Below are 22189 nucleotides of genomic sequence, written 5' to 3' on the forward strand. Positions count from 1 at the left end.
TTCTAACAAAATTCTAACTTTGTCATTCTCTCAAGTCTTCCCTTGTTTGTTTTTCACCATTACACTTTTATAGCCTCTAAGCTCCTGGAAAGCAGGGTAGTTACCTATCTTATTCACCACAATATTCCCAGTACCTTGCAATGTGCCTAGCGTATAATAGTTAATAAGTATTTGCTGAACAACTCAACAATGGTGATGACTACATAAAGAAAGGAGCTCAAATTAGGCAACCTTAACATTTCATATTTTCATGACTAAAAAAAAAAGTCAATTCAAATTAACATGAGAAAAGATAAAAAGGAAGATTTATCAGTTGGTCTATTTTCTATGTGCAGAGAAAATAGTTCTGTTTCTGCATGGTGAGGGCTTTCTGAGCAAACAAATCTGTCCTTCAAAGGACAAGCTTTGAAAACTTATAGATAAGAGATTCACCTCTCTAGGATATGTGTTTATATTTCAGGGTGGGACAGCTGTGAGACTAGAGAGACATTCCAGGGGTTGTAAATTCTGAGACTTGTCTAATTTTCCCCCCAGAAGCATTCATTTAATAGTCCAAAGATTAAGAATCTAGGATCTTCCCCTTCCGTAACCAAAGAAAATTTGTTTTTATTTGGGAGCAAAGGTCTCTCTCCCTCTCTCAGAAGGAGAGGTGGGCAACTTGTATACAAGCGCCTAGAATCAAATTTTGGGGATTCATCACCTACTAAACGAACATCCCGTTCTCACTGCATCACTCTAGGGGTGAAGAACTGGGGCAAAAGGGAACTGATGTGGTTACTACTGTAAAATCTATCCTGGCCCCAGAAATTTTGTCTACTTTCAGGATAATATGAACAAATATAGATATCAAAATTTTATCATTCTAACAGAATTTGATTGGTAAAACATATCCTGTAATTCAGGCTTTAGGAAGAGTAACAAATTTTTTTAAATGAATATACAAATTATTTTGTCATTAATCCCCAACTTAGAAACTAAAATTTCCACTTTAAGTTTTTCCATTAAAAACATATCATACTTAAGTTACATGTCTAAACTATTGGAAAATCTGTATTTGTATACTAATTCAATTACATTATGGATTAGTCTTTTGAAGACTCATCTAGGGACTTAGACACTAATCATAACATCGTCTCACATAAATATTCTCTTAATAGTACCTAGCAAAGTAATGTAAAGGATCCCCAAAGTGCCATTTTTATCCCACCTCTCATCTGTAATCCTCAAATTGGCTGAGGGGAGTATTAAAAACCCGTAGTCTAGCCTATAGACGTTAGATGTGGCAAATAGCAGGTTTCACATGAAAAAACTAAGGACAATACTAATACAGATTCCATTAAACTCTTTGAGACCTCCAAGACCCTCAAATTCCTTGACTGGGCCATGCATTTGCTCCGAAGATCATTCTCTGGCTCCCCTAGAAGGAAAAACAGATCCACTAAACCATAAATTCTTCAAGCATAGAGTCAGAGAACTTCATATTTTAGGGATATCCTTGTTATAGTACAACAAATGAGACAACTAGAAAGCAGAGTGTTTTTGGAACTGGATCAACCCGAGTTTGCATGCTAACGCTGGCTGTTACTGGCTATAGATCCACAAGCATCTCAGTCTCTCAATGCTTTTTTCTTTTTTAATCTGCAAAATGACAAAACTTTTCAGTGTCATTGGTAAAGCTGAATGAGATGTTCATATAAAATGTCTGGCGTTTTATAAATGATAACCCATAAAACTGAAGATATAATTTCCTTTATTTCAATAAATAGGAATTATTATTTCTCAGGCCCCCAAAATGTAAAAGACTAGGGGAAAAAATGACTTAGTTACCCCCTAACTTATTAAAAATAAAAATTTTTACATAAAACCCCTTTCAAAAATAATAATTTTATTATTTTAGAAAGGAACTCAAGAATGCTTGATCATGTGCCTCATGTGATTAAAAAAAAAAAAAAAATCAATCAACAGGCTTGTTTGTTCCCAAGACTACTTATTTAAGGCCTTTTCTATAACAAACAGAAGTTGCCAGAAAGGGCAGATATCTTTGTCAGTTGTTTACTGCTAGTCACCTGTATGTAACTGAATACTAAGAGTAGTTCCCGGAAGCTTAAGGGAAAAAAAGAAGTATTAGATAGAGACATTTCTGGCTCAAATCCCATTAGAAACTTATGAATTCTTTATAAAAGGGGCACTAGGTGACATAAAGAAGGGCATCTTGAACCACAGCTTTGAAGAACATTTAGAGGCATTCAAATGGATGTTTCTTGAATTATCCTTCTCTTTCCCCAAACACAAATATAATCAAGAAGATTAATACAGGCCAGGTACACTGCTGTCTGATCATTAAGGATACGGGGCTAAAGTGTAGAGAATCTATACGGTCTTTACACTTTGGTCAGACTCCTAATAAACCAACGTGTCAAGTCTAAAGACTCCCTGACACATGCTGGGTCATAAAAAACTCATAACTCCATTCTCAATAAAAGCCTCAAGTGTACATTTTCTGTAGTACAGGTGAAAGAAGAATTCTTATCAAACAGCAGATACACAGGCAAAAGGGCTGACACTGTGTTGTAAAGTTTTAGGACTCTAAATTGTACTCTCACCAGAGTGTAGCTATTCAAAGTAGCCACCAGGGAGATTCCAGAATGAATAAAAACACTCTTCCCCAAAAAAGAGCTTTAAATGTAACTTATTTTGAGCTAAAACCTCAAAGTTCTGCGCCTAAAAATGTTTACCAGTTGCTTTAATCATAAAAATTACCTGGTCTATTCAGAGTATTTGAAATAGAACTACAGTCTAACGTGCTTGAGCTATAAATATACCCCCACAAAAGAACAAAGAGTTAACAAAGAGTTAAGGTATATGAAGTTACTTATAGAAATGTCCATTCATACTTTGAAGAAAGATCGATGTATTAGTTTCCTGCAACTGCTGAAATAAATTACCACAAGTTTTGTGGTTTAGAACAACAGAAAATTCTCTCGCTCAGTCCTGGAGGCCAAAAATCCTAAATCAATATCACTGGGCCAAAATCAAGGTGCTGGCAGGGCTGTGCATCCTCCAGAGATCTTATGGGAGAATCTGTTCCTTGTCTCTTCCAGATTGGAGTAACTGCTGGCATTCTTTGACTTGTGGCCACAACACGCCAATCTTTGCCTCTGTGGTCACATTGCCTCCTCCTCTCCTGCATGTAAACTCTCTCTGCCTCTCACTTACAAGAACAAATGTAATAACATTTAGAGCTCACCCAGATAATCCAGGGTAATCTCTTTATATCAAAATCTTTAACTTAATGACATCTGCAAAGACCCCCACCCCCAAATAAAGTAACAACACAGATTCCCGGGATTCGGATGTGGATATCTTTGGAGGGTCCATTTTTCAGCCTACCACAACTGCCAAAAGTAAAAGTAACTATATAACTAACTCCTCACAGTCAATACTTCTGTCTTTATCCTGTATATGATTTGTTTCCTTAATTTGTTTTTTAAACTGTGAACCATGTATCAGAAAATACACTTTAAAATTTCTTAGATTACCCCATTTTCCTATAAAGCATTTTTCTTCATTTGTTTGAGATTTATTTCTCTACTATGAAACAAAAACTAAGAAACTCTTTTTTTGTAACAAGAAATTTATCTTTTTCTTCCATAGTTATTGCCATCTCTGAACATAAAGTAAATAAAGGTCACATCAAATTAACTCTCCCAACCTTTAGCATTTTTCTTTTCCTCTTGCATTACATTATACAACATGTGAATGAGCAAACGATTTGTTCCTTAATTAAAACACTGCTTGCTCACAGGATACAGGTGTTAGAAATTTATTCAAGGCTAGGCAAACCAGGGTGCAATAATTCTGAGTAAGCAATCCAACTGCCATCATAACATTGCCTGCAATAGGCATCACCTCATAAAAGCCACTCACAGCAGTTTAATCTAAAGCTACAGCTGTAAGACAGACACTAATTTCTGTAAGTTTCTAGAAACACAAAGAAAGTGTTCTTTATTGGAAAAGTTGTCATTGTACTAAACATCTGGCATAAAAAGCTAAATTACTTTTGGTAACCCAATAGCTTTATTTTAAAAGGTAATATAATCACTTCCTAATTGGATTATATCTTTCCACGCTGTGGAACACAAAGCAGGAACCTTTCAAAGGTGATTTACCATATCTTCATTATCCAGTCTTAATTAAGTTTCTGACTACTACTGGTAACAGACAATGTTTTCTGGTCTCTATATAAAATTAAGTTATAGTTACAGGAAAAATAAATGTTTTAAGATTTTTTTAAAGCATTTAAAATGCAGATCTAGATAATTTAGTGTGATCTGTGCCCTCCTATAATACTTCTCATCACTATCTCATCTTCTCAAACACTACTCCTTCACTTTCCCCACCCCCACAGATACTTTCTTTCTTTCTTTTTTTTTTTGCGGTACGCGGGCCTCTCACTGCTGGGGCCTCTCCCGTTGCGGAGCACAGGCTCCGGACGCACAGGCTCAGCGGCTATGGCTCACGGGCCCAGCCGCTCCGCAGCACAAACCCGCGTCCCCTGCATCGGCAGGCAGACTCTCAACCACTGCGCCACCAGGGAAGCCCCCACAGATACTTTAATGGCCCAATTCAGTCTCTCCCCAAGACTTCAGAAAGCACCTATCAAGGGCTATTAACAGCCAACACCAGTTATATCAGCAGCAGCCTGGTTTCCCTTCTGTCCCTCTGCCTACCCATATGAAACACTAACAGACCGATCCATAATGAAAAACAGTTGCGTTCAAAAGTTTAGGAAACATTTGAGAGCTACCACAGCACATGATGGAAATGAGACCCTCCATGAGTTTACTGGCTAGTGGGCCCTGAACATATTTTCAACACAGTCTGATAAATGCTACAAGAGCACAAAGAAACCTGGAGAAAGACATTCCTCCTTGGAGGAGGAGGAGTTGACAGTTAAGTGGAAGTTAACCAACTGAGGAAAGGAAAGCAGTCCTGAAGGACCAACATAAAGCAAAGGCACAACTCAGCATGGTGTTTGTGAAACTCCAAGTAGTTCACCATTAAATTGGTGATAAGAGGGAGAAAGGGAGTGGCACAGAGTGAGGCTGAAGAATTAAACTGCGGGTGAGACCAGGGAGGCCCAATATGACATGCAAAGGTGTCACGAGAAATTCACGGTGCAATGACAAGATCAGATTTGCATTTAGGACAAAAAGACCAACTCTGGCAACAGTGGAAGATGAGGGAGGCATACTAGTTAAAGGCTAGTATCCAAATAAGAAATGCCTAGAATGGGGCTGGTAATAATAAGGACTTAGGAGGGACAGAGCTGAAAAATACTGAGAAGGTAAAATACATGGGATATAGGAAATAAGAAAAGAGGAGAGTAGAGCCACAAGCTTGTGGGTTTTTTAAGATGTTGACGCTAAGAAAGTGAGATAAAACAGGAAATGGTATTTTCACCACTTCTACTCAAAGTATTTTTGGAAGTTCTAGCCAGATCAATTAGGCAAGAAAAAGAAATAAAGGCATCCAAATTAGAAAGGAAGTAAAAGTATCTGTTAACAGATGCCATGATCTTATATGTAGAAAACCCTAAAGATTCCACCAAAAGAATGTTCAAAACTGAACTGATCAATGAATTCAACAGTTGCAGAGGGGGGAAAAAAAAAATCAACACAAAAATCAGCTGACCCTCCATATACTAACAATGAACAGTCTGAAAAAGAAATCAATAAAACAATTCCATTTACAAAAGCATCAGAAAGAATAATACTTAGGAATAAATTTAACCAAGGAGAAAAAAGATTTGTACACTGAAAATTACAAAACACTGCTAAAAGAAATTAAAGACATAAATAAATGGTAAGATATCCCATCCCTTGTTCATAGATCAGAAGACTTAATATTGTTAAGATGACAATACTACCCAAAGCAATCTACAGATTTGGTACAATCCCTAACAAAAACTCAACAATATTTTTTGCAGAAAAAAATAAATTCCCTCTAAAATTCATATAGAATCTCAATGGACCCCAAATAGCCAAAATAATCTTGAAAAAGAACAAGTTGGAGGACTCATACTTCCTAATCTCAAAACTTGCTACAAAGCTACAATATTCAAAATAATTTGGTGCTGGCACAAAGGCAGACATACAGACCAACCAATGGAATCGAACAGAAAGCCCAGAAGTAAATCCTCATGTATTATGGTCAATTACATTGACAAGGGTGCCAAGATCATTCAATGGGGAAAGATCAGTCTTGTCAACAAAAGTTACTGGGAAAAAATGGCTATCTACCCACAAAAGAATGAAGTTAGACCCCTACCTTATCCCACATAAAAAAATTAACTCAAAATGGATAAAAGATCTAAATGTAAGAGCTAAAACTATAAATCTCTTAGAAGAAAACACAAGGGAAATTCTTCATGACACTGAATTCGGCAATGATTTTTTGGATATGACACAAAAAGTATAGGCAACAGAAGCAAAAACTGATAGATAGGACTCTATTAAAATTAAAAACGTTTGCACATCAAAGAACACTATCCTCCTGTTACTGGTGGTTCTGAATGTTAGATCCCCCCCACCCCCCAATGAGGTCAAAAAGTACCTAAGTACATGACTGGAAAAATAGGGGACAGAAATCAGGTACTGGCAGTTTTTCCATTTTCATTTGTGTGTGAATTTTTAATATAAATGAGGACATAAAGCATTAATGCAAGTCAAAATGTCTCAGCAGTTCAACTTTATAACAATTATAAATAAACCTGTTAAATTTTTCTGGACAATGCCAGCATTTGGATTCTTTTAAAACGAGTAAATTTCTTACTGACTGCAACTAAATGGTGTTTGTAGCATTTTTATCATATAGTAGATTCCATTCATTCACTATGCTTTTCTGAGTTGTCCTATATGCAAGTACGTGTTTTTAATGTTGTCTGTCTTCTGTGCTCTTCCTGTAAGTTTGCTATTGAAATACATTAAACTATTAAATAAATAAATAAAACATTATACTAAGTAAAATAAGCCAAACACAAAGGAATGAAGATTGCGATTCCACTATATGAAGTACCTAGAATGGTCAAATTCATAGAAAGTAGAATAGTGGTTACTAGGGGCTGGGGGCGGGGGTGGATTGGTAATGAGTAGTTACAGTGTAGGATGATGAAAAAGTTCTGGAAATAAATAGTAGTAATAGTTACATTAACAGTGTTAATGTACTTAATGCTACTTCATACTATGCTTAATAATGATTAAAAATGGTAAATTTTACATAGTATATATTTTACAGCAATAAAAAAATATTTTAAATGTTTTTTAAACAGGAAATGGTATGCATCTTCTAGGAAGGGATGAGAAGGTGAATTCAGTTCTGGACTTGTTGCACATAAGGTACATGCAAGGTCATCCAGAAGAATAAACCCATCTGAAGAAAGAAAGGTTCTGGTGGGAAATTTCAGCTTATATTAGCCAAAACTATAAGAGAAAGGAACTGCGCAGTGTAAAAAGAAAAAGTGGAGTAAGGGTCAAAGGAAATTCTGGGCTTGTTAACTGAACTCACAGGTGTAGGAACAGAAGTAGTTAAAATTATCCCACCATATATCAATCTTTATGGATTATCTGCAGCTGGTTCGAAAACAACTCATCAGCAATAGGAAGAAACCTACTGGTGAACCTCAACCCTGCTATAAACTACTCTTTAGAGATACTACAAATATCAAAGTATAAAATCCTACCAGGGTTGAAATAAAGTATGTACCTATTTTGTACCATTCTGTGAAGAATATATGGATAGCTATTATTGATTTTATAATAGAAACAAGAATGCCTAGCCTATCCAACCCACATTTCTAACAATAGAAGAAAAACTGCAGATTGTTTCTGAGGGGCAATAAACATTAATCATAATTTACCATAAAAAGGCTAATTTCCTTTGGGCTGCAATATGATATCAATTTAAAATACAATAAAATATTCCATTTGTAAATTTTTAGCGGCTTCTGAATTAGGTCTCCAACTGTGGCAGGCTGAATAATGGCCAGAATTTGTGAACATGTTACCGCACATGGCAAAAAGGACTCTGCCAATGTGATTAAATCAACAATCTTGATATGGGGAGTTTATGGATTATTTGGATTTGGCCCAGTGTAATCACAAGGGTCCTTAAAAGAGAGAAGGCAATGTGATGGAGGCAGAGGTATAAGTCAAAGAAAGAAATGTGAAGATGCTATAGTGCTGGCTTGACGATGCAGGAAGAATTCATGAGCCAAAAGGGTGTAGGCAGCCTCTAGAAGCTAAAAAAGAAAAGGATATGAATTCTCCCCTAGAGCCTCCAGAAGGAACACAGCCCCGTCAACACCTTGATTTTAATTCCCCAAGACCCACTGTGGACTTCTGGCTGTCAGAACTGTAAGATAACAAACTTGTGTCATTTTTAAGCCACTATGTTGTGGTAGTTTGTCATAGCAGCAATAGGAAACTAACGTACCAGCTGAACCCAAATTGTAAGCGAAAGTCAAAGGCAGGGTGGGACAAGGGAAAAAATATGAACTTCAGCTTACTTGCCCAATAAAGTCTTATCTTCTGCCAGAAGAAAATTAATGTATTCACAGGAAAAACAACCTTAATCTAGAGATGTAGTTCTCAAATTTGGCTGCATACAGGAATCACCTGGAGAGCTCTGATACAATTCTGATACCAAGGTCCCACTTCAGAGCAACTGAATCATTATTTCTGGGGCTCTTGGTATGGTTAGAAAGTCAACCGGATGGTTTTTATGTATAGCCAGGTTTGAGAACTGTTCTAGCTAAAGATTAGTTTTAAGTGACCTTAGGAAACTCCTGGCATTTCCAAATGATACTATAAGTTCCTGAAATTGTTCCCCAATAAAGATGTGGTTTACCATTCATTCATTCATTCATTCGTTTATTAGTTTAATGTATGTTTTGTTGACTTTTCATTTGACAGAAAATTATATTAGATAAGATGCTGCCTAGGCAAATTCCTAAAAGTGTAATTACTGGATCAAAAAGCAGGTAACTTTTTTTATTCAGACAAATACTGCTAAATTGCTAGACCAATGTACCCTTTTACCAATTAAGAATTAGCAACACTGTTAAAAAGCCTGCCGAATCTGATCGGTGGGAAATATTTCATTGTTGTTTTAATTTGCAAGGCTTCAACCATGAGTGAAGCTGAGTATCTTTTCAGAGCTTTGTTGGCCATTTTTGGGGGGGTCTGTCAATTACTTATTCATATCCATTTCTATTAGTTTTTTAAAAAATTAATTTGTAAGAACTTTTTCTGTTAAGGAAATTGACCTTTTGCTTGTCATGACTGTTAAATATTTTCCCCCAGTTTGCTGTCTTTTGCCTTTGGCTTCTTTAGGCCATAGATTTTATTTTTTATATATTTTTAATGTATTTATCTTTTCCTCTATGGCTTCTTTGGAAAGCTAATTCATACTCTAAAATTGTACACAATATCCACCATCCACCCATACTTTATTCTAATACTTTCAGAATTTCATTTTTTACAAAGGTTGGGACCTGTTCCCCTCCACAGAACCCCCCCCCAACATCATTGGCAATTGTCCCAACATCATTTATTGTTTAGTTCATCTATTCTCCACTGATGAAGTTATCATGCTATCTTTTAACTCATTATAAAGATGGGAAAAGAGGGGGGAAAAGTATATATGTGAGTATATATACATATTTGCTTATATAATATGTGTGTGTGTGTGTGTGTGTGTGTGTGTGTGTGTGTACATGAAAAGAGTACAAGCTTAACACACGAACTTCTTACATGGTCAACGATAAATGTGCTGCCTAATTCAAGTATAAAGAGTTTACAAATTCCTATAAGGTTACGGAAAATGTACTAAGCATTAGGCACACTGTCTCCTTTCCCTTCCCCAAAACAACACAACTGTCACCAGGCTGACCTCCTCAAAAGCAGTGAGGAATAAAGGCCCCCTGCAGTTTTTTCCCCAGTGGTTGTACTCAGCCTTGCAAAATATTTGTTGCCACTAGGTGGAGACAATTTGATAACAGGAAGATCGGTTACTGAAACAGGAATAGCCACAAATCTTCTACAAATATACTCAAATAGTAACGAAGGTCTGCTTCCAAATTCTTGGGTGAACTAAGGCTAGTCACTTTAACTGAGAATCTAGTTTCCCTATTTGTTAAGTTTAAGAATTTACATTAAGTAATATCAAGAGCCCCCTTAGCTCTCATATTTTGTGGATCAAAAAGCTTGCTTAAGGGCTTCCCTGGTGGCGCAGTGGTTGAGAGTCCACCTACCGATGCAGTGGACACAGGTTCGTGCCCCAGTCCGGGAAGATCCCACATGCTCCGGAGCGGCTGGGCCCATGAGCCATGACCGCTGAGCCTGCGCGTCCAGAGCCTGTGCTCCGCAACGGGAGAGACTGCAACAGTGAAAGGCCCACGTACCGCAAAAAAAAAAAAAAAAGCTTGCTTAAATATCCTTAATAGTACAAAGCCTAACACAGTCGTGTCCTCTTGAGCTAAGAAGGTATTCTACCTTTAGCAACTTGAACACTTCAACCAACCTCGACCAGTCGTTTCCTCCACTCTTTTCTTTTCAAAGCAGGTCAAAAAGAGGCGTATTGTGCATTAAAGTTCACAGTCTAGCATTCTAAGTCATATACAAAGCTTTCTGCACTTTTTTCCTTGTCTTAAAGAAAAGAGCTGATACCATAGCTCTCCACATTCATCTGGTATGCTTGCATACATATTTTAAACAGTGAGCTAGCTATACATTTTCCTCTGAACTGGTATCTTTGTGCTAGAGGCTGTACGCGTGGCGGGTTTTGTTTGCTTTTTCCTCCTGTTATTTTTTTCTTCTTTGCTCCATTTGGTCAGAACCTCCCATTTTTGTTGATTTCCTGAATTCTTAGTTGTCTGTCCCTCTGACAAGACAGTCCATAACAGTGGCACTTTACCTCCTGGTTCTCGTCTGCCAGTCTGGATTCTGTAACTCTTCTAACATGTATCAACCTCTGCTTGCCTAAGGGGTTCCCAGTCAACTGCTTCAACCAATTATTTGAATCTAGCGACCTACTGCCAAACTACTGACTCACTAGTACTATAGTTTAGACCTCAAACTCTAGCATAATCTAGGTCCTCAGCCCTGAACATGCACCAGCTCTATACCACAAACTAACCACATTCTTAGAGAGAGATTAATTTTCATTCTCCCCATGCTACAAGACCAAGAGACACAAAGGACATTGATAATTTGCTGAGCAGAGCAGAAAAATTCTGAGTTCCTAAGTAGAGCAAGAGGGAGTACCAACTTCACTTCACATCCGTACCCAGATTACAGGAAACTGTAAACAGGGGAGCATACTGATGTGTGTAACCAGCTTACTACTGACTGTGGACTGTTGCTCTATGCCATCAGCATACATGGTTGGCTCCCAATAAAAACCTGCAGATTTAACGGCAGAAACAGATTTGTATTTCTATTTTTGAGAGAGAGATATGAAACACAAGTAAAGCATAAAGCAAAGCTTAAAGATTTACATATGCTTATCATTAATGGCAAAGCTAAAAAGAGAATTCTAGTAACTAACGACTTTTAGTCCAAAACCCTACATGTCAGAATAGATGTTAACAACTTTTTTTTTGGCTGCACTGCACAGCATATGGGATCTTAGTTCCCCGACCAGGGATCCAACCCATGCCCCCTGCTTTGGAAGCTCAGCATCTTAACCACTGGACCACCAGGGAAGTCTGATGTTAACAACTTTTGAAAAGTGGTATACCAAGGTTGTCATCCTTTCTTGGGAAGAGAAATGCCTATCAAGTGCAGATTCCTGTCAGAAGCAGCAGAAGTGCTGATGAACACACATTAGCTTTAGCAAGTAACAATGTACAAAGTAACAGCAACATTCCCTGTGTCACAGAAAATATACCAACAGGGTCTAAATTTCTGACAAGGGCAGAAAAGAAAAAATAAGATTGAGAAAGATAAGAAAGCTGAAGGCTGATGCCTCCACATTCTCCCAACAGCAACTGGAATAACCCTTTCAGAAAACAGCTAGGCAATCCATTTCCAGAGATACAAAACATTCATATTCTTGCACCCAGTAATACCAGTCCCAGAAAATAATGCTATTAATAATAACAGGTAACATCTACAGAGTATTTACCACTTTATATGAAATCTTGCTTAATTCTAACAACCCTATGAAATATGTACTATTACTGCCCACATTTAATAAATAAGGAAATCAAGCCAAAATATAAATAACTGAATAAACAAACAAGCAAGCAACTTGTTTAAAGGTCTCACAGGGTCAGAGGAAAGACTCAAACTCAGGTCTATCTGACTAAGAAAGCCATGCCTTTAACTACCACGCCAATTATTATTATTACTACTACTACAATAATAATGCCATCAGCATGGAGACATCTGCTGCAACATCAACATCGGGAAATTTCTTCAATCATTAAAAATAACAATTATTAATACCATATGCAATAAGTAGTAATACTTGTAAGGTAAAGAGATGAGAGAGGCCACTAACTTGCATTTGTGCTACAATCATAGCTATGTAAAAGTTCTATTTTAGAAGATAACACACAGTTGCTGGAGTTTGTAGAGGGGGTTTCCCTCTATTTTTCAACTCCCATTACTATTATTACCAAAATACAACAAGCACAGATTTTAACAGTTTTAAAACAATAGATAAGATTGGAGAAGTAAAGAATGTGTTTCTGGTGTCCCTTTACTTAGGGTAGATTTTCTTTTGCAGAAAAGCAACTGTTATGGAAAACAGTAGCAGCCAGACAGGGATTCAGGAGACCTCAATTCTCATATTGGGCTCTTGATACAATTTCAAAAGGTAAACTGATTTCTCTTCTGCCCCTATCTCCTGGTTTCTGCAACTTGCATCAAAAAAAGTTTAAAACTGGCAAAAAGCAGCTTCTGCAGTTTCAAAGGCCGGGGTCTTAGATGAAGAAAAAAGAAACCAGAAACTTTAAGGATAGAAAGATGTCTTATAGCTCTAATAAATATAAAGATTAGCATAACCTCTAGATTCATAAAAGCAGCAAAAATCTGGCATAGCTCATATATACTAGAAATCAACATGACTGAGCAAGTCGATATATACCTCTTATCCTCTTTACCTGTAAAATGAGCATGTTTTAGGTGATATATATGTGTGTGTGTGTGTGTGTGTATACGTATATTTTTAATGTCCATTACAGCAGAGTTCCTGGTTAGCAATTTAAAAAGATATTCAAATATGTATACATTAAAAATATATAGACATATGTATATGTCTATTAGGGCAAAGTTACTTATTAGCAATTAGACTTTGAAAATCTTAATGTGAGTTCTTCAAACAACCAATGTTAAAAAAAGAAAACCATAATAATACTACAGTAAAGAAGAATTTAAGTAGCGAAAGCAGCAAAACCCTTTCTCTCCTAAGGAAAACTGATTCAATATTATTGAACAATAAACGGAAAGGAAAACTAACAGTAGTTTGATACAACAGACAGTTTTACTGTTTTCAGGCACTTTTTAAATATAGTTTTCCCTCTACCTCCACTTTTTAAACAAAATCCTGTAAGTCCATGGCCCTTAACTTTTCTGAGTCTATATGCCCCTTGAGAATCTGATGAAAGCTAGGAAATCTCATCTCTGGGGGGTGGGGTGCAGAATACAAAAAAAAAAAAAATACAAAAGAACACACAAGCAAAATTCCAGACTACTCATGGATCCTTAAGAGATCCTTGGACTGAAGGTCAAAAACACTTGCTACACACTGTCTAAAAAAGAATTCCAAATCTTAAACAGGGAAACGGAGGCTACCTTCTCTAACTGCTTCTCAGTTTTCTTCAGCTGTACTGCACAACAAGCCACTGCCATCAAAGACAGGTTTATTTTAAGCAAAAATAAACAAATGGGACCCAATCAAACTTACAAATTCTTGTACAGGAAAAGAAACCATAAACAAAACTAAAAGACAACCTCTGGAATGGAAGAAAATATTTGCAAATGATGCAACTGACAAGGGCTTAATTTCAAAAATATATAAACAGCTCATACAACTCAACAACAAAAAAACAAACAACTCAATCGAAAAATGGGCAGAAGACCCAAAGACACATTTCTCCAAAGAAGACATACAGATGGCCAACAGGCACACGAAAAGATGCTCAACATGGCTAACTATTAGAGAAATGCAAATCAAAACGACAGTGAGACACTACCTCACACCAGTCAGAATGGCCATCATAAAGTCTACAAATAACAAACGCTGGAGAGGATATGGAGAAAAAGGAACCCTCCTACACACTGTTGGTGGGAATGTAAGCTGGTACAGCTACTATGGAGAACAGTATGGAGGTTCGTCAAAAAACTAAAAATATAGAGTTGCCATATGATCCAGCAATCCTACTCCTGGGCACATATCCAGACAAAACTATAATTCGAAAAGATACATGCACCCCAATGTTCACAGCAGCATTATTTACAATAGCCAAAACATGGAAGCAAGCTAAATGTCTATAACAGATAAATGGGTAAAGAAGATGTGGTATATATATACAGTGGAGTACTACTCAGAGATAAAAAAAAGAATGAAATAATGCCATTTGCAGCAACATGGATAGACCTAGAGACTACCATACGAAGTAAAGTCAGAAAGACAAATACCATATGATATCACTTAAATGTGGAATCTAAAATGTGACACAACTGAACCTAGCTATCAAACAGAAACAGACTCACAGACATAGAGAACAGACTTGTGGTTGCCAAGGGGGAGGGGAGTGAGGGAGGGAAGGATTGGGAGTTGGGGTTAGCAGATGGAAACTAGTATATATAGAATGGATAAATAACAAGGTCCTACTAACTATATTCAATGTCCTGTGATAAACCATAATGGAAAAGAATTAAAAAAGAACATATGTATACATATAACTGAATCACTTTGCTGTACAGCAAAAATTAACACAACATTGTATATCAACTATACTTCAATTAAAAAAACACAGGTTTATTCTTGCAAAGATAAACTTATGGAGACAATAGGTACTACTTGTTAATTACTTCCATCTGGTTGCCACAATGAATGTTGTACTTCCCTACCATCAACATAAAGCTAAAAGGAACCTTAGGATCCAACCACAAGGAAGTGTATAAATACACTATGGTACATCCACCTGAAATATTACGTAATCATCAAAAATGTTACCAAATTGGTTATGGCATAGAAAATGTTAGTGATCTCTAAAGTTAGATTTTAAAATAAACATAAATTTAAGTCTATATACAAAAGACAGTTAAAACTATGTTTCAAACAAAACAAAAGCCAAAGGCTAAAATTTATTTCCAAAGGGAAATACATCAAAATTTAAGAGCAATTAAAACTGAGTATTGAAAGCATGTTTTTTTCCATTTCTTAAATTTTCCAGTAAAAAAATTTTAATTAATAAAGTGACAACTGAAAGTTATTATATTTCATTAAAAAGACAACTTAATTCATGGATTTTTTTCCCATTCTTAGCTCTTAATTACTTTTCAAAGGACTAAGCACTATTTTGCACATAGGGATTAAAACTAAAAACAATCCATTTAAGAAGTGAATGACAGCTTCTTGACTCTGTAAAACTGTTTTTTTCTCACTGGCACAACCGTATTGTCTTAATTCTCCTAAATCAATTATTCCAGTATCCTTTACTCAAAGGCTTCAGAATAAAGTAAACTGGAATTGACAATCATGTTATTTAAATTATACAAAACTGTAACATTAAATTTTCAAGTTATAGAGACTTCTCAGGAAAAAAAAATATTTCAGGACACTAAACTGATAAATTATGACTAGTTAACTCAAACTGGTAAATGAGACCCACATCTGAATACAAACATAACTGATCATAATAACATTAAGAATGGAGAAATTTAGTCTTAATATTTTAGACAAAATTCAACTATCAATATTTGAGAGCCTTTAACATGCTTCCATTATTTTACAATCACAAGAGGAAACATTCCTAGAGAACAGTACCTCACAAAAATAAAAAAGCATCTTTCCACTAATTCTATGAGGCATGCTTTCTTCACAAATATGTCAGTTAAAAATTTTAAGATCGACACTGAAGATAGTGGAGTAGAAGGACGTGCTCTCACTGCGAGAGCACCAGAATCACAACTAACTGAACAATCACTGACAGGAAGACACTGGAACTCACCAAAAAAGATACCCCACATCCAAAGACAAAGGAGAAGCCACAATGACATGGTAGGAGGGGGGCAATCACAATAAAATCAAATCCCATAACTGCTGGGTGGGTGACTCACAAACTGGAGAACACTTATACCACAGAAGTCCACCCACCGGAGTGAAGGTTCTGAGCCCCACGTCAGGCTCCCTAACCTGGAGGTCCGGCAACGGGAGGAGGAACTCCTAGAGAATCAGGTTCGAAGGCTAGCGGGATTGGATAGCAGGACATTGACAGGACTGGGGGAAACAGAGACTCCACTCGTGGAGGGCACACACAAAGTAGTCTGCATATCGGGACCCAGGGGAAGGAGCAGTGACCCCACAGGAGACTGAACCAGACCTACCTGCTAGTGTTGGAGGGTCTCCTGCAGAGGTGGGGGGTGGCTGTGTCTCACCATGAGAACAAGATCACTGGCAGCAGAAGTTCTGGGAAGTACTCCATGGTGTGAGCCCTCCCAGAGTCCACATTAGACCCACCAAAGAGCTGGGTAAGCTCCAGTGTTGGGTCGCCTCAGGCCAAACAACCAAAAGGGAGGGAACCCAGCCCCACCCATAAGCAAACAAGAGGATTAAAGTTTTACTGAGCTCTGCCCACCAGAGCAAAACACATCAGTCCCTCCCATCAGGAAGCTCGCACAAGCCTCTTAGATACCCTCAGCCACCAGAGAGCAGACAGCAGAAGCAAGAATTACAATCCTGCAGCCTGTGGAACAAAAACCACATTCACAGAAATACAGGCAAGATGAAAAGGCAGAGGGCTATGTACAAGATAAAGAAACAAGATAAAATGCCAGAAAACCAACTAAATGATGTGGAAATAGGCAACCTTCCAGGAAGAGAATTCAGAATAATGATAGTGAAGATGATCGAAGACTTCAGAAAAAGAATGGAGGCAAAGATAGAGAAGACGCGAGAAATGTTTAACAAAGACCTAGAAGAATTAAAGAACAAACAGTGAGAAGAATTAAAGAACAAACATACAATAACGGAAATGAAATATACACTAGAAGGAATAAATAGCAGAACAACTGAGGAAGAAGAATGGATAAGTGACCTGGATGACAGACTGGTGGAATTCACTGCCACGGAACAGAATGAAGAAAAAACAATGCAAAGAAATGAAAACAGCCTAAGAGATCTCTGCGACAACATTAAACACAACAACATTCTCATTACAGGGGTCCCAGAAGCAAAAGAGAGAGAGAAAGAACCTGAGAAAATATTTGAAAAGATTATAGTTGAAAATTTCCCTAACATTGAAAAGGAAACAGCCACCAAGTCCAAGAAGCACAAGAGTCCCAGGCAGGATAAACCCAAAGAGAAACATGCCGAGACACATAATAATCAAATTGGCAAAAATTAAAGACAAAGATAAATTACTGAAAGCAATAGGGAAAACAACAAATAACATACAAGAGAACTCCCATAATGTTAACAGCTGATTTCTCAGCAGAAACTCTACAAGCCAGAAGGGAGTGGCATGACATATTTAAAGTGATGAAAGGGAAGAACCTACAACCAAGATTACTCTAACTGGCAAGGATTTCATTCAGATTCCATGGAGAAATCAAAAGCTTTACAGACAAGCAAAAGCTAAGAGAATTCAGCACCACTAAACCAGCTCTACTACAAATGCTTGTAGAGCATTTGGAACTTCTCTAAGTAGGAAACACAAGAGAAAAAAAGGACCTACAAAAACAAACACAAAACAATTAAGAAAATGTTCATAGGAACATACATATCGATAATTACCTTAAATGTGAATGGATTAAATGCTCCAACCAAAAAACACAGGCTTGCTGAATGGATACAAAAACAAGACCCATATATATGCTGTCTACAAGAGACCCACTTCAGACCTAGGACTGAAAGTGAGCGGATGGAAAAAGATATTCCATGTAAATGGAAATCAAAAGAAAGCTGGAGTAGCAATACTCGTATCAGATAAAATAGACTTTAAAATAAAGAATGTTACAAGAGACAAGGAAGGACACTACATAATAACCAAGGGATCAATCCAAGAAGAAAATATAACAATTATAAATATATACGCACCAAACATAGGGGCACCTCAATACATAAGGCAACTGCTAACAGCTATGAAAGAGGAAATTGACAGTAACACAATAATAGTGGAGGACTTTAACACCTCACTTACACCAATGGACAGATCATCCAAAATGAAAATAAATAAGGAAACAGAAGCTTTAAATGATACAACAGACCAGATAGATTTAATTGATATTTATAGGACATTCCATCCAAAAACAGCAGATTACACTTGCTTCTCAGGTGCGCACGCAACATTCTCCAGGATAGATCACATCTTGGGTCACAAATCAAGCCTCAGTAAATTTAAGAAAACTGAAATTGTATCAAGTATCTTTTCTGACCACAACACTATGAGATTAGAAATCAACTACATGGAATAAAACGTAAAAAACACAAACACACGGAGGCTAAACAATACATAACTAAATAACCAAGAGATGACTGAAGAAATCAAAGAGGAAATCAAAAAACACCTAGAGACAAATGACAATGAAAACACGACGATTCAAAACCCATGGGATGCAGCAAAAGCAGTTCCAAGAGGGAAGTTTATAGCTATACAAGCCTACCTCAAGAAACAAAAAAAATCTCAAATAAACAAACTAACCTTACACCTAACGGAACTAGAGAAAGAAGAACAAACAAAACCCAAAGTTAGCAGAAGGAAAGAAATCATAAAGATCAGAGCAGAAATAAATGAAATAGAAACAAAGAAAAGAACAGCAAAGATCAGTAAAACTAAAAGCTGGTTCATTGAGAAGATAAACAAAATTGATAAACCACTGCCAGACTCATCAAGAAAAAGAGGGAGAGAACTCAAATCAATAAAATTAGAAATGAAAAAGGAGAAGTTATAACAGACACCGCAGAAATACACAGCATCCTAAGAGACTACTACAAGCAACTCTATGCCAATAAAATGGACAACCTGGAAGAAATAGAAAATATGAACAGATCAATCACAAGTAATGAAATTGAAACTGTGATTTAAAATGTTCCAACAGGGGCTTCCCTGGTGGCGCAGTGGTTGAGAGTCTGCCTGCCGATGCAGGGGACATGAGTTCGTGCCCCGGTCTGGGAGGATCCCACATACCGCAGAGCAGCTGGCCCCGTAAGACATGGCCGCTGAGCCTGCGCGTCCAGAGCCTGTGCTCCGCAACGGGAGAGGCCACAGCAGTGAGAGGCCCACGTACCGCAAAAAAAACAAAAAAAAATGTTCCAACAGGTCTTCCCTGGTGGTGCAGTGGTTGAGAGTCCGCCTACCGATGCAGGGGACACGGGTTCGTGCCCCGGTCCAGGAAGATCCCACATGCCGCAGAGCGGCTGGGCCCGTGAGCCATGGCCGCTGAGCCTGTGCGTCCGGAGCCTGTGCTCCACAACGGGAGAGGCCACAACAGTGAGAGGCCCGCGTACCGCTAAAAAAAAAAAAAAATGTTCCAAAAAACAAAAGTCCAGGACCAGATGGCTTCACAGTCTATCAAACATTTAGAGAAGAGCTAATACCCATCCTTCTCAAACTCTTCCAAAAAACTGCAGAGGAAGAAACAATCCCAAACTCATTCTATGAGGCCACCATCACCCTGATACCAAAACCAGACAAAGATACAACAAAAAAAGAAAATTACAGACCAATATCACTCATGAATATACATGCAAAAATCCTTAACAAAATACCAGCAAACAGAATCCAACAATACATTAAAAGGATCATACACCATGATTAAATGGGATTTATCCCAGAGATGCAAGGATTCTTCAAAATACGCAAATCAATGTAATACACCATGTAAACAAGCTGAAGAATAAAAAACATATGATCATCTCAATAGATGCAGAAAAAGCTTTTGTCAAAATTCAACACCCATCTATGATAACTCTCCAGAAAGTGGGCATAGAGGGAACCTACCTCAACATAATAAAGGCCATATACAACAAACCCACAGTAAACATCATTCTCAATGGTGAAAAACTGAAAGCATTTCCTCTAAGATCAGGAAAAAGACAAGGATGTCCACTCTTGTCACTATTATTCAACAGAGTTTTGGAAGTCCTAGCCACTGCAATCAGAGAAGAAAAAGAAATAAAAAGAATACAAATTGGAAAAGATAAAGTAGAACTGTCACTGTTTGCACATGGCATGACACAGAGAATCCTAAAGATGCCACCAGAAAACTACTAGAGCTAATCAATGAATTTGGTAAAGTTGCAGGATACAAAAGTAATGCACACAAATCTCTTGCATTCCTATACACTAATGATGAAAAATCTGAAAGAGAAATTAAGGAAACACTCCCATTTACCACTGCAACAAAAAGAATAAAATACTTAGGGGAGAATAAGGGAGAATAAAGTACCTACCTAGGGAGACAAAAGACCTGTATGCAGAAAACTGTAAGACACTGATGAAAGAAATTAAAGATGATTCAAACAGATGGAGAGATATACCATGTTCTTGGACTAGAAAAATCAATACTGCAAAAATGACTATACTACCCAAAGCAATTTACAGACTCAATGCAATCCCTATCGAATTACCAATGGCATTTTTTTACGGAACTAGAACAAAAAATCTTAAAATCTGTATGGAGACACAAAGGACCCCAAATAGTCAAAGCAGTCTTGAGGGAAAAAATGGAGCTGGAGGAATCAGACGCCCTGACTTCAGACTATACTACAAAGCTACAGTAATCAAGACAATATGGTACTGGCACAAAAACAGAAATAAAGATCAATGGAACAGGATAGAAAGCCCAGAGATAAACCCACACACATATGGTCAACTAATCTATGACAAACGAAGCAAGGATATACAATGGAGAAAAGATAGCCTCTTCAATAAGTGGTGCTGGGAAAACTGAACAGCTACATGTAAAAGAATGAAATCAGAACACTCCCTAACACCATACACACAAAAAAAAACTCAAAATGGATTAGAGACCTAAATGTAAGACTGGACACTATAAAACTCTTAGAGGAAAACATAGGAAGAACACTCTTTGACATAAATCACAGCAAGATCTCTTTTGATCCACCTCCTAGGGTAACGCAATTAAAAACAAAAATAAACAAATGGGACCTAATGAAACTTAAAAGCTTTTGCAAAGCAAAGGAAACTACAAACAAGACGAAAAGACAACCCTCAAAATGGGAGAAAATATTCACAAACGAATAAACGGACAAAGGATTAATCTCCAAAATATATAAACAGCTCATGCAGCTCAATATTAAAAAACAAACAACCCGATCAAAAAATGGGCAGAAGACCTAAGTAGACATTTCTCCAAAGAAGACATACAGATGGCCAAGAAGCACATGAAAAGCTGCTCATCACTAATTGTTAGAGACATGCAAATCAAAACTACAATGAAGTATCACCTCACAGCAGTTAGAATGGGCATCATCAGAAAATCTACAAACAACAAATGCTGAAGAGGATATGGAGAAAAGGGAACCCTCTTGCACTGTTGGTGGGAATGTAAATTGATACAGCCACTATGGAGAACAGCATGGAGCTTCCTTAAAAAATTAAAATTACCATAGGACCCAGCAATCCCACTACTGGGCATATACCCAGAGAAAACCATAATTCAAAAAGACATATGCACTCCAATGTTCACTGCAGCACTATTTACAATAGCCAGGTCATGGAAGCAACCTAAATGTCTGTCGACAGACGAACGGATAAAGAAGATGTGGTACGTATATACAATGGAATATTAGTCAGCCATAAAAAGGAATGAAATTGGGTCATTTGTGGAGATGTGGATGGATCTAGAAACTGTCATACACAGTGAAGTAAGTCAGAAAGAGAAAAACAAATACTGTATATTAACATATATGTGGAACCTAGAAAAATGGTACA

The 22189-nt window shown here is 37.2% G+C and overlaps 1 protein-coding gene across 5 annotated transcripts in view; it reads right to left on the reverse strand.

The window, feature by feature from the left end:
* The window catches only part of RNF2 (ring finger protein 2), a 106783-nt gene that overhangs the window by 76848 nt on the left and 7746 nt on the right, over window positions 1-22189 (reverse strand). For 2 of the 5 annotated variants that reach the window (XM_073803520.1, XM_073803517.1), the window contains exon 1: window positions 10313-10333. The exons of 1 other annotated variant lie outside the window; for it this stretch is intronic. The gene's annotated coding sequence lies outside the window, so the exon portion shown is untranslated. Of the gene's footprint in view, window positions 1-10312; window positions 10334-16619; window positions 19318-22189 lie in introns of those variants that run through there. 2 more of the 5 variants (XM_073803513.1, XM_073803505.1) reach the window with 2 other exon arrangements.

This window comes from Tursiops truncatus, chromosome 1 (genome assembly GCF_011762595.2).
Source record: "Tursiops truncatus isolate mTurTru1 chromosome 1, mTurTru1.mat.Y, whole genome shotgun sequence".
Taxonomy (NCBI): Eukaryota; Metazoa; Chordata; class Mammalia; order Artiodactyla; family Delphinidae; genus Tursiops; species Tursiops truncatus.